The sequence below is a fragment of the Primulina tabacum genome, chromosome 10 (genome assembly GCF_025594145.1).
Source record: "Primulina tabacum isolate GXHZ01 chromosome 10, ASM2559414v2, whole genome shotgun sequence".
Classification (NCBI taxonomy): Eukaryota; Viridiplantae; Streptophyta; class Magnoliopsida; order Lamiales; family Gesneriaceae; genus Primulina; species Primulina tabacum.
Genome location: NC_134559.1, coordinates 39487537 through 39499569, shown reverse-complemented (window position 1 = coordinate 39499569; position 12033 = coordinate 39487537). Strand labels below are relative to the sequence as shown.

Sequence of the window (12033 nt, the reverse complement as noted above, 5' to 3'; positions counted from 1 at the left end):
GGGTCACCATCCTAATACTGCTCTCGTCCAAGCACGCTTAACTTCAGTGTTCTGATGGGATCCGGTGCTTTAGTGATGGTATGATCACATCCGACATTATGTGGGGTTTATTTTATATCCTTTGGAGTAAGTGTGGAGCGGGCGGCGATGGAAACACGCGGCACTGCTTTCGCCCAATCAGAACAATGAAATTAAGCGTTCTGGCGCGATGGCAGAGCTAGGATGGGTGACCTCCCTGGGAAGTCCTCGTGTCGCGACCGTTTAGTTAAATTAGGGATAAAACAGTCGAAATAATTGTTTTTAATGAGTTAACCGTCTACGAAGTAATCTGCATCATACCCTTCTGCACAGAACCGGCTCACGACAACAAAAATCGCTAAATGTTCCAGAAAATAGAAAAAAAATAAGAAGAAGAAAATAGCGAATGTAAAGCTATTATTATGCCTGGGATATGATAAAATAGAACCGGAATCGAATTTCGGACTTCCTAAGCGGATTTTTGTGGAAACGGAAGCTTACAGAAGCGGAAATCGCAAATTAGAGGGTCTTAGAGAAGAATTCGGCTAAATCGTCTGCTCATTGCGGATAATGAGTCTCGTTCGTTTGCCCGTTTACAATCAAATTAGGCTACAATTTTTTCCAAATCCGGCAGTGCCCGAGCTACGTTGATTTCACATGTCTTATCTGGTCCGATCGAGATTAAGGTGATTTGAGCCAAAAATCGTCTGTCAACAAGTAATAAAAAATAGAAAAACACGAAAAAGGGTGCAACACGAGGACTTCCCAGGGGGTCACCCATCCTAGTACTGCTTTCGCCCAAGCACGCTTAGCTTCGGAGTTCGGATGGGATCCGGTGCATTAGTGCTGGTATGATCGCACCCGACATCGAGTGTGATGTTTTTTCTTATATCCCTCGAGTACGTGTGGCGCCGACGGCGATGGACAACACGCGGCACTGTCTCGCCCAATCAGAACCATGAAGTTAAGCGTTCTGGCGCGATGGTAGAGCTAGGATGAGTGACCTCCCTGGGAAGTCCTCGTGTCGCGACCGTTTACGTAAATTATAGCTAAAAAGTCGAAATATTTTTTTTAATGAGTTAACCGTCTCCGTAGTAATTTGCGTCATACCCTTCCGCACAGATCGGCTCAGAAAAAAAAAATCGCTAAATGTTCCCAGAAAATAAAAAAAAAAAAGAAGAAAATAGCGAATGTAAAGCTATTATTATGCCTGGGTACGATAAAATGGAACCGGAATCAAATTTCAGATTTCCTAAACGGATTTCTCGAGGAAACGGGAGCTTAACAGAAGCGGAAAATCACAAATTAGAGGGTCTTAGAGAAGAATTCTGCTAAAATCTCGCCAGCTCATTGCGGAGTAATGAGTCTCATTCGTTTGCCCGTTTACAATCAAATTAGGCTAAATTTTGTCCAAATCCGGCATTGCCCGAGCTACGTTGATTTCACATGTCTTATCTGGTCCCGATCGAGATTCAGATGATTTGAGCCGAAAATCGTCTGTCAACAAGTAATCAATCAAAATAGAAAAACACGAAAAAGGGTGCAACACGAGGACTTTCCAGGGGGTCACCCATTCTAGTACTGGTCTCGCCCAAGCACGCTTAACTTCGAAGTTCTGATGGGATCCGGTACATTAGTGCTGGTATGATCGCACCCGGCAATGAGTGGGATGTTTATTCTTATATCCCTCGAGTACGTGTGGCGCGGGCGGCGATGGACAACATGCGGCACTGCTCTCGCCCAATCAGAACCATGAAGTTAAGCGTTCGAGCGCGATGGCAGAGCTAGGATGGGTGACCTCCCAGAGAAGTCCTCGTGTCGCGACCGTTTACAGAAATTATGGCTAAAACAGTCGAAATAATTGTTTTAATGAGTTAACCGTCTCCGGAGTAATCTGTGTCAAACCCTTACGCACAGAACCGGCTCATGACAACAAAAATTGCTAAATGTTTCCATAAAATAGAAAAAAAATAAGAAGAAGAAAATAGCGAATGTAAAACAATTATTATGCCTGAGATATGATAAAATGGAACATGAATCGAATTTCGAACTTCCTAAGCGGATTTCTCGAGGAACAAAAGCTTAACAGAAGCGGAAAATCGCAAATTAGTGGGTCTTAGAGAATGTCTGCTAAAATCTCGCTAGCTCATTGCGGAGTAATGAGTCTCGTTCGTTTGCCCGTTTACAATCAAATTAGCCTACAATTTTGTCCAAATCCGGCAGTGCCCGAGCTACGTTGATTTCACATGTCTTATCTCGTACCGATCGAGATTCAGATGATTTGAGCTGAAAATCGTCTGTCAACAAGTAAACAAAAATAGAAAAACACGAAAACGGGAGCAACACGAGGATTTCCCAGGGGTCCACCCATCCTAGTACTGCTCTCGTCCAAGCACGCTTAACTTCAGAGTTCTGATGGGATCCGGTGCATTAGTGATGGTATGATCGCATCCGACATAAGTGGGATGTTTTTTCTTATATCCCTCGAGTACGTGTGGAGCGGGCGGCGATGGAGAACACGGGCACTGCTCTCGCCCAATCAAAACCACGAAGTTAAGCATTCTGGCGCGATGGAGTGGGCTCGGATGGTGACCTCCTTGAGAAGTCCTCGTGTCGCGACCGTTTACGGAAATTATGGCTAAAACAGTCGAAATAATTGTTTTAATGTTAACCGTCTCCGGAGTAATCTGCGTCATACCCTTCCGCACAGAACCGGCTCATGACAACAAAAATTGCTAAATGTTTCCAAAATAGAAAAAAAATAAGAAGAAGAAAATAGCGAATGTAAAGCTATTATTATGCCTGAGATACGATAAAATGGAACATGAATTGAATTTCGAACTTCCTAAGCGGATTTCTCGAGGAAACGGAAGCTTAACAGAAGCGGAAAATCGCAAATTAGAGGGTTTTAGAGAATGAATTCTGCTAAAATCTCGCCAGCTCATTGCGGAGTAACGAGTCTCGTTCGTTTGCCCGTTTACAATCAAATTAGCCTACAATTTTGTCCAAATCCGGCATTGCCCGAGCTACGTTGATTTCACATGTCTTATCTCGTACCGATCTAGATTCAGATGATTTGAGCTGAAAATCGTCTGTCAACAAGTGAACAAAAATAAAAAAACAGGAAAATGGGAGCAACACGAGGATTTCCCAGGGGGTCACCCATCTAGTACTGCTCTGTCCAAGCACGCTTAACTTCAGTGTTCTGATGGGATCCGGTGCATTAGTGATGGTGATCACATCCGACATTAAGTGGGATGTTTATTCTTATATCCTTGGAGTAAGTGTGGAGCGGGCGGCGATGGACAACACGCGGCACTGCTTTCGCCCAATCAGAACCATGAAATTAAGCGTTCTGGCGCGATGGCAGAGCTAGGATGGGTGACCTCCCTGAGAAGTCCTCGTGTCGCGACCGTTTAGGTAAATTAGGGATAAAACAGTCGAAATAATTGTTTTTAATGAGTTAACCGTCTACGAAGTAATCTGCATCATACCCTTCTGCACAGAACCGGCTCACGACAACAAAAATCGCTAAATGTTCACAGAAAATAGAAAAAAAATAAGAAGAAGAAAATAGCGAATGTAAAGCTATTATTATGCCTGGGATATGATAAAATGGAACCGGAATCGAATTTCGAACTTCCTAAGCGGATTTCTTGTGGAAACGGAAGCTTTACAGAAGCGGAATCGCAAATTAGACGGTCTTAGAGAAAGAATTCGGCTAAAATCTCGTCTGCTCATTGCGGAATAATGAGTCTCGTTCGTTTGCCCGTTTACAATCAAATTAGGCTACAATTTTTTCCAAATCCGGCAGTGCCCGAGCTACGTTGATTTCACATGTCTTATCTGGTCCGATCGAGATTAAGGTGATTTGAGCCAAAAATCGTCTGTCAACAAGTAATAAAAAATAGAAAAACACGAAAAAGGGTGCAACACGAGGACTTCCCAGGGGGTCACCCATCCTAGTACTGCTTTCGCCCAAGCACGCTTAGCTTCGGAGTTCGGATGGGATCCGGTGCATTAGTGCTGGTATGATCGCACCCGACATCGAGTGTGATGTTTTTTCTTATATCCCTCGAGTACGTGTGGCGCCGACGGCGATGGACAACACGCGGCACTAGTCTCGCCCAATCAGAACCATGAAGTTAAGCGTTCTGGCGCGATGGTAGAGCTAGGATGAGTGACCTCCCTGGGAAGTCCTCGTGTCGCGACCGTTTACGTAAATTATAGCTAAAAAGTCGAATATTTTTTTTAATGAGTTAACCGTCTCCGTAGTAATTTGCGTCATACCCTTCCGCACAGATCGGCTCACGAAAAAAAAAATCGCTAAATGTTCCCAGAAAATAGAAAAAAAAAAGAAGAAAATAGCGAATGTAAAGCTATTATTATGCCTGGGATACGATAAAATGGAACCGGAATCAAATTTCAGATTTCCTAAACGGATTTCTCGAGGAAACGGGAGCTTAACAGAAGCGGAAAATCACAAATTAGAGGGTCTTAGAGAAGAAATTCTGCTAAAATCTCGCCAGCTCATTGCGGAGTAATGAGTCTCATTCGTTTGCCCGTTTACAATCAAATTAGGCTAAAATTTTGTCCAAATCCGGCATTGCCCGAGCTACGTTGATTTCACATGTCTTATCTGGTCCCGATCGAGATTCAGATGATTTGAGCCGAAAATCGTCTGTCAACAAGTAATCAATCAAAAATAGAAAAATACGAAAAAGGGTGCAACACGAGGGCTTTCCAGGGGGTCACCCATTCTAGTACTGGTCTCGCCCAAGCACGCTTAACTTCGAAGTTCTGATGGGATCCGGTACATTAGTGCTGGTATGATCGCACCCGACAATGAGTGGGATGTTTATTCTTATATCCCTCGAGTACGTGTGGCGCGGGCGGCGATGGACAATATGCGGCACTGCTCTCGCCCAATCAGAACTATGAAGTTAAGCGTTCGAGCGCGATGGCAGAGCTAGGATGGGTGACCTCCCAGAGAAGTCCTCGTGTCGCGACCGTTTACAGAAATTATGGCTAAAACAGTCGAAATAATTGTTTTAATGAGTTAACCGTCTCCGGAGTAATCTGTGTCAAACCCTTACGCACAGAACCGGCTCATGACAACAAAAATTGCTAAATGTTTCCATAAAATAGAAAAAAAAATAAGAAGAAGAAAATAGCGAATGTAAAGCAATTATTATGCCTGAGATATGATAAAATGGAACATGAATCGAATTTCGAACTTCCTAAGCGGATTTCTCGAGGAAACGGAAGCTTAACAGAAGCGGAAAATCGCAAATTAGTGGGTCTTAGAGAATGAATTCTGCTAAAATCTCGCTAGTCATTGCGGAGTAATGAGTCTCGTTCGTTTTGCCCTGTTTCACAATCAAATTAGCTACAATTTTGTCCAAATCCGGGCAGTGCCCGAGCTACGTTGATTTCACATGTCTTATCTCGTACCGATCGAGATTCAGATGATTTGAGCTAAAATCGTTCTGTCAACAAGTAACCAAAATAGAAAAACACGAAACGGGAGCAAACACGAGATTTCCCAGGGTCCACCCATCCTAGTACTGCTCTCGTCCAAGCACGCTTAACTTCAGAGTTCTGATGGGATCCGGTGCATTAGTGATGGTATGATCGCATCCGACATAAGTGGGAGTTTTTTTCTTATATCCCTCGAGTACGTGTGGAAGCGGGCGGCGATGGAGAACACGGGCACTGCTCTCGCCCAATCAAACCACGAAGTTAAGCATTCTGGCGCGATGGAGCGGGCTCGGATGGGTGACCTCCTTGAGAAGTCCTCGTGTCGCGACCGTTTACGGAAATTATGGCTAAACAGTCGAAATAATTGTTTTAATGAGTTAACCGTCTCCGGAGTAATCTGCGTCATACCCTTCCGCACAGAACCGGCTCATGACAACAAAAATTGCTAAATGTTTCCATAAAATAGAAAAAAAAATAAGAAGAAGAAAATAGCGAATGTAAAGCTATTATTATGCCTGAGATACGATAAATGGAACATGAATTTAATTTCGAACTTCCTAAGCGGATTTCTCGAGGAAACGGAAGCTTAACAGAAGCGGAAATCGCAAATTAGAGGGTTTTAGAGAATGAATTCTGCTAAAATCTCGCCAGCTCATTGCGGAGTAACGAGTCTCGTTCGTTTGCCCCGTTTACAATCAAATTAGCCTACAATTTTGTCCAAATCCGGCATTGCCCGAAGCTACGTTGATTTCACATGTCTTATCTCGTACCGATCTAGATTCAGATGATTTGAGCTGAAAATCGTCTGTCAACAAGTGAACAAAAATAAAAAAACAGGAAAATGGGGAGCAACACGAGGATTCCAGGGGGTCACCCATCCTAGTACTGCTCTCGTCCAAGCACGCTTAACTTCAGTGTTCTGATGGGATCCGGTGCATTAGTGATGGTATGATCACATCCGACATTAAGTGGGATGTTTATTCTTATATCCCTGGAGTAAGTGTGGAGCGGGCGGCGATGGACAACACGCGGCACTGCTTTCGCCCAATCAGAACCATGAAATTAAGCGTTCTGGCGCGATGGCAGAGCTAGGATGGAGTGACCTCCCTGGGAAGTCCTCGTGTCGCGACCGTTTAGGTAAATTAGGGATAAAACAGTCGAAATAATTGTTTTTAATGAGTTAACCGTCTACGAAGTAATCTGCATCATACCCTTCTGCACAGAACCGGCTCACGACAACAAAAATCGCTAAATGTTCACAGAAAATAGAAAAAAAATAAGAAGAAGAAAATAGCGAATGTAAAGCTATTATTATGCCTGGGATATGATAAAATGGAACCGGAATCGAATTTCGAACTTCCTAAGCGGATTTCTTGTGGAAACGGAAGCTTTACAGAAGCGGAATCGCAAATTAGACGGTCTTAGAGAAAGAATTCGGCTAAAATCTCGTCTGCTCATTGCGGAATAATGAGTCTCGTTCGTTTGCCGTTTACAATCAAATTAGGCTACAATTTTTTCCAAATCCGACAGTGCCCGAGCTACGTTGATTTCACATGTCTTATCAGGTCCCGATCGAGATTCAGATGATTTGAGCCGAAAATCGTCTGTCAACAAGTAATCAAAAATAGAAAAAACCAAAATGGGCGCAACACGAGGACTTCCTAGGGGTCACCCATACTAGTACTGCTCTCGCCCAAGCACGCTTAACTTCGGAGTTCTGATGGGATCTAGTGCATTAGTGCGGGTATGATCGCACCCGAAATTGAGTGGGATGTTTATTCTTATATCCCTCGAGTACGTGTGGAGCGGGCGGCGATGGACAACACGCGGCAATGCTCTCGCCCAATCAGAACCATGAAGTTAAGCGTTCTGGTGCGATGGCAGTGCTAGGATGGTTGACCTCCCTGGGAAGTCCTCGTGTCGCGACCGTTTACGTAAATTGTGGCTAAAACTGTCGAAATAATAGTTTTTAATGAGTTAACCGTTCTCCGGAGTAATCTGCGTCATACCCTTCCGCACAGAACCGTCTCACGACAATAAAATCGCTAAATTTTCCCAGAAAATAGAAAAAAAAATAAGAAGAAGAAAATAGCGAATGTAAAGCTACTATAATGCCTGGGATATGATAAAATGGAACCGTAATCGAATTTCGGACTTTCTAAGCGGATTTTTTTGATGAAACGGAAGCTTAACAGAAGCGGAAAATCGCAAATTATAGGATCTTAGAGAAGGAATTCGTCTAAAATCTCGTCAGCTCATTGCGGAGTAATGAGTCTCGTTCGTTTGCCCGTTTACAAAAAAATTAGGCTACAATTTTGTCCAAATCCGGCAGTGCCCGAGCTACGTTGATTTCACATGTTTTATCTGGTCCCGATCGAGATTCAAATGATTTGAACCGAAAAATCGTATGTCAACAACTAATCAAAAATAGAAAAACACGAAAAGGGGTGCAACACTGAGGACTTCCTAGGGGTTCACCCATCCTAGTACTGCTCTCCGCCCAAGCACGCTTAACTTTGGAGTTCTGATGGGATACGGTGCATTATTGCTGGTATGATCGCAACCGACATTGAGTGGTATGTTTATTCTTATATCCCTCGAGTACGTGTGGAGCGGGCGGCGATGGACAAAACGCGGCACTGCTCTAGCCCAATCAGAACCATGAAGTTAAGCATTCTGGCGCGATGGCAGAGCTAGGATGGGTGACCTCCCCGGGAAGTCCTCGTGTCGCGACCGTTTACGTAAATTATGGCTAAAACAGTCGAAATAATTATTTTTAATTAGTTAACCGTCTCCGGAGTAATCTCCGTCATACCCTTCAGCGCAGAATCGGCTCACGACAACAAAAATCGCTAATGTTGCCAGAAAATAGAAAAAAAAATAAGAAGAAGAAAATAGCGAATGTAAAGCTATTATTATTCCTGGGATACGATAAACTGGAACCGTAATCGAATTTTGAACTTCCTAAGAGGATTTCTCGAGAAACGAAAGCTTAACAGAAGCGGAAAAATCGCAAATTAGAGGGTCTTAGAGAAGGAATTCGGCTAAAATCTCGTCAGCTCATTGCGGAATAATGAGTCTCGTTCGTTTGCCCGTTTACAATCAAGTTAGGCTACAATTTTGTCCAAATCCGGCAGTGCCCGAGTTACGTTGATTTCACATGTATTATCTGGTCACGATCGAGATTTAGATGATTTGAGCCGAAAATCGTCTATCAACAAGTAATCAATCAAAATAGAAAAACACGAAAAGGGGTGCAACACGAGGACTTCCCAGTACTGGTCTCGCCCAAGCACGCTTAACTTCGGAGTTATGATGGGATCCAGTGCATTAGTGCTAGTATGATCGCACCCGAAATTGGGTGAAATGTTTATTCTTATATCCCTCGAGTACGTGTGGAGCGGGCGGCAATGGACAACACGCGGCACACCTCTCGCCCAATCAGAACCATGAAGTTAAGCGTTCTGGCGCGATGGCAGAGCTAGGATGGGTGACCACCCCGGGAAGTCCTCGTGTCGCGACCATTTACGTAAATTATGGATAAAACAGTCAAAATAATTGTTTTAATGAGTTAACTGTCTCCAGAGTAATCTACATCATACCCTTCCGCACAGAACCGGCTCACGACAACAAAAATCGCTAAATGTTTCGAGAGAAATAGAAAAAAAAATAAGAATAAGAAAATAGCGAATGTAAAGCTATTATTATGCCTGGGATACGATAAAATGGAACCGGAATAAAATTTGGACTTCCTAAGCGGATTTCTCGCGTAAACGGAAGCTTACAAAAGCGAAAAAATCGCAAATTAGAGGGTCTTAGAAAAGGAATTCGGCTAAAATCTCGCCAGCTCATTGCGGAGTAATGAGTCTCGTTCGTTTGCCCATTTACAATCAAATTAGGCTACAATTTTGTCCAAATCCGGCAGTGCATGAGCTAAGTTGATTTCACATGTCTTATCTGGTTCCGATCGAGGTTCAGATGATTTGAACCGAAAATCGTTCTGTCAACAAGTAATCAAAAATAGAAAAACACGAAAAGGGGTGCAACACGAGGACTTCTGTGAGAACCCGGATTTTTCAAGCAAAGCACCTTAAAAGCTCGGTAAGTAGCTCAAAAAGAAGCCGAGGCAACGTAAACTCTTGAGAATTGAGGGTACGTCACTCGGAAGAGGAAACCCTTACCTCACAAGCTAAAACCCTCAGCTCAAGGAAGCTCCAAAATTCTTGGAAAAGAAACCCCATGCTCATGAGCTCAATCTTTTACCTCAATGAAGCTCATTCTTTCTTGTCCTAAAAGAATAAAAAAATAGAGCTAGGAGGAGAGCTAAAGCATTGGAAAAATTTAATGTGCAAGAAATTACCCTTGAGTAAACCAAGGAGAAAAGCTAAAGGATTGGAATATATTTATGAACATTGAGTTAACCAAAGAAGGAGCTAAAAGAACTAAAGGTTTGGACAAACTTATTATACAAGTGATGACTATTAAGTTAACCAAGAAAGGGAGCTAAGGGAAGAGCTAAGAGGCTTGGACCAATTTATTGTGCAAGAATGGACTCTTTACTAAACCAAGGTGACCTTTGATGCTTGAGTTAACCTTGACCACATTGATGGCTTGCTTGGGCTCCAATATTTCGGCCATGGGGAGGGGAAAAGTCCATCCTTCACCTATAAATACCACCTCAACATGCTAAAGAAATCACACCCAAAAATCAGCAAGAAAAATCGGCTCATTTCCCTCCAAAACCACCTCTCGGCTGTCGCTTGCAAGAAGAAAGAAGGAGGAGTTGTTCCGGCTTTTCAATTCTGTGATTTGCTATCCACATCGTTGTGAAGATCATCTCCTGGTTCGGTCATCACTTGACCGAAATTCAACAAGTTTCGTTCGCCAAAGTTCTGCACATTTCGAACCGTAACTTCGAGAGTATTGTAAGTGGGTTTTTGATATGTATATTCGTTTGTATTTTTAAATCTTGAATATATAAGTCATGACATGTATGAATGTGTGTCCTCTTTTTTCGAAAACAGCATGATGACCGTCTTTTAAAATTTCGATCGATTATGTGTTTTCTTCTATGCTTCGAAATTCTTTGGTTCCGCTGAATCCGTCTGAAACTCTGATATCTGAAAACTCTGATACGTTCTGTCTTGTAAACTTTGAATTCTGTGTTGCACTGTTACAACTCGATTTGAAATGGGACGAGAATTGTAATTCTGTCTGGCCCCCATTGGTGGGTATAAAACCATGTTCTGTCTCCTCCATTGGTGGGTATAAAACCGTGTTCTGGCCTCACCTCTTAGAGGACTAACATATTGGGGACAATTTGACCATGGAAATGAGATGAGTAACAGTGTTCTGTCTGTTCCGATCTGTTCTGTTCTGAATTTTTCTGATCTGTTTCTGAACTGCTCTGAATCTTCTGATAACCTCTGTCTCATATTTATTTTGTTTCTGTTATGATGAGTTAAAAATGATAAGATTTGAAAGTTTGTTAAAGAAATGTTTTAAAGATTAAGTTCTATATGTATCATAGGAAATCGATCGACCCCCACTTCCTGAGTGTTTCCCAAAACACTCACCCCTTACAAATTTCAGATTAAAATGAAGACCAACTGAATGAGGAAGAACAAGAAGCCTTATGGGGATGGTAGCCGATGAGCAAGATACAAGAAATCAAGACTTTATTTTCCTTTTGTTCAGTTTCCGCATTTGAAACTCTGATGTATTTTTATTCTATTGTCAATGTAAAGACAATGTTTTATTTATGAAAAAGACTGGTTTTTGGCATTTCGATACGAGGCTTAATTATTTTAAAGTAATTGTTAAAACAATGCCGGATGTCACAGGCGCTTCAGACACTTTGCGTGACATTTAAGTGGTATCAGAGCCGCCAGGTTCATAATCCTGCTGGGATTTTGACAGACAAAATTTGAAGAAGTCAAATTTTGGCAAAAGCCTAGTACATTCTGAAACAAACTCTCAATCTTTCCAAAATTCTTTGAGAAATTCGAAATCTATTTCCTTCAATCATTCTGAAATTTCTAGTATAGAAAGTTCCACGAAATCTTTGTTTCAATCAAAATTTTTTACCTTTCTATCCTTTACTTTGATACCATTATGAAATTTTACCTCAATTTATGGTCTTGTACTCGTGCTCAAGCCGCACTTTCGCATGCGTAAACATTACTTGAGGAAAACAAGATAAACAAGAACTCACAAAGATTAAGAATCTGCTTCAAACTGATATACATAATCTCAACCATCACCTTGATCGAGCAAAGAGCCAGCTCGCCCTAACACTACACGTGGAATGACTAGTTTCCCTTAATCGAAAGTTGATAGTAAGGATTGAAACTTAGAAAAACCTTGCTAACCGTTCTCGTCATCAACATGAAGACCTTTCTAGCAAGCAAGAACGTTACATCGCCAAGCTTCATGGTGCAATGGATAGACTGCGCACCTTGTCGTGGAAAATGTGAAGAAGAAGAAGAAGCACCTATGGATGTAGTGGAAAAAGAACAGTAATGTTGAGAGATG

At 42.3% G+C, this 12033-nt stretch overlaps 6 non-coding genes and 5 pseudogenes across 6 annotated transcripts; all 11 read right to left on the bottom strand.

Moving 5' to 3' along the window:
• Nucleotides 1-762: 762 nt before the first annotated feature.
• Nucleotides 763-881, bottom strand: LOC142510330 (5S ribosomal RNA). Its single transcript, XR_012808449.1, has one exon. It is a non-coding gene; the product is annotated as a 5S ribosomal RNA (ribosomal RNA).
• A 674-nt stretch (nucleotides 882-1555) lies between these two features.
• LOC142515635 (5S ribosomal RNA) lies at nucleotides 1556-1674 on the bottom strand. The gene has a single exon (XR_012811470.1). It is a non-coding gene; the product is annotated as a 5S ribosomal RNA (ribosomal RNA).
• Nucleotides 1675-2352: 678 nt separating this feature from the next.
• LOC142510526 (5S ribosomal RNA) lies at nucleotides 2353-2471 on the bottom strand. The gene has a single exon (XR_012808633.1). It is a non-coding gene; the product is annotated as a 5S ribosomal RNA (ribosomal RNA).
• Nucleotides 2472-3147: 676 nt separating this feature from the next.
• Nucleotides 3148-3262, bottom strand: LOC142512877 (5S ribosomal RNA; annotated as a pseudogene).
• A 680-nt stretch (nucleotides 3263-3942) lies between these two features.
• LOC142510319 (5S ribosomal RNA) lies at nucleotides 3943-4061 on the bottom strand. The gene has a single exon (XR_012808438.1). It is a non-coding gene; the product is annotated as a 5S ribosomal RNA (ribosomal RNA).
• Nucleotides 4062-4740: 679 nt separating this feature from the next.
• On the bottom strand, nucleotides 4741-4859 carry LOC142515863 (5S ribosomal RNA). Its single transcript, XR_012811684.1, has one exon. It is a non-coding gene; the product is annotated as a 5S ribosomal RNA (ribosomal RNA).
• A 683-nt stretch (nucleotides 4860-5542) lies between these two features.
• Nucleotides 5543-5660, bottom strand: LOC142512128 (5S ribosomal RNA; annotated as a pseudogene).
• A 682-nt stretch (nucleotides 5661-6342) lies between these two features.
• LOC142511735 (5S ribosomal RNA) lies at nucleotides 6343-6459 on the bottom strand (annotated as a pseudogene).
• A 680-nt stretch (nucleotides 6460-7139) lies between these two features.
• On the bottom strand, nucleotides 7140-7257 carry LOC142507579 (5S ribosomal RNA). Its single transcript, XR_012805833.1, has one exon. It is a non-coding gene; the product is annotated as a 5S ribosomal RNA (ribosomal RNA).
• A 686-nt stretch (nucleotides 7258-7943) lies between these two features.
• Nucleotides 7944-8064, bottom strand: LOC142512149 (5S ribosomal RNA; annotated as a pseudogene).
• A 686-nt stretch (nucleotides 8065-8750) lies between these two features.
• LOC142512566 (5S ribosomal RNA) lies at nucleotides 8751-8852 on the bottom strand (annotated as a pseudogene).
• Between the last annotated feature and the right edge of the window lie 3181 nt (nucleotides 8853-12033).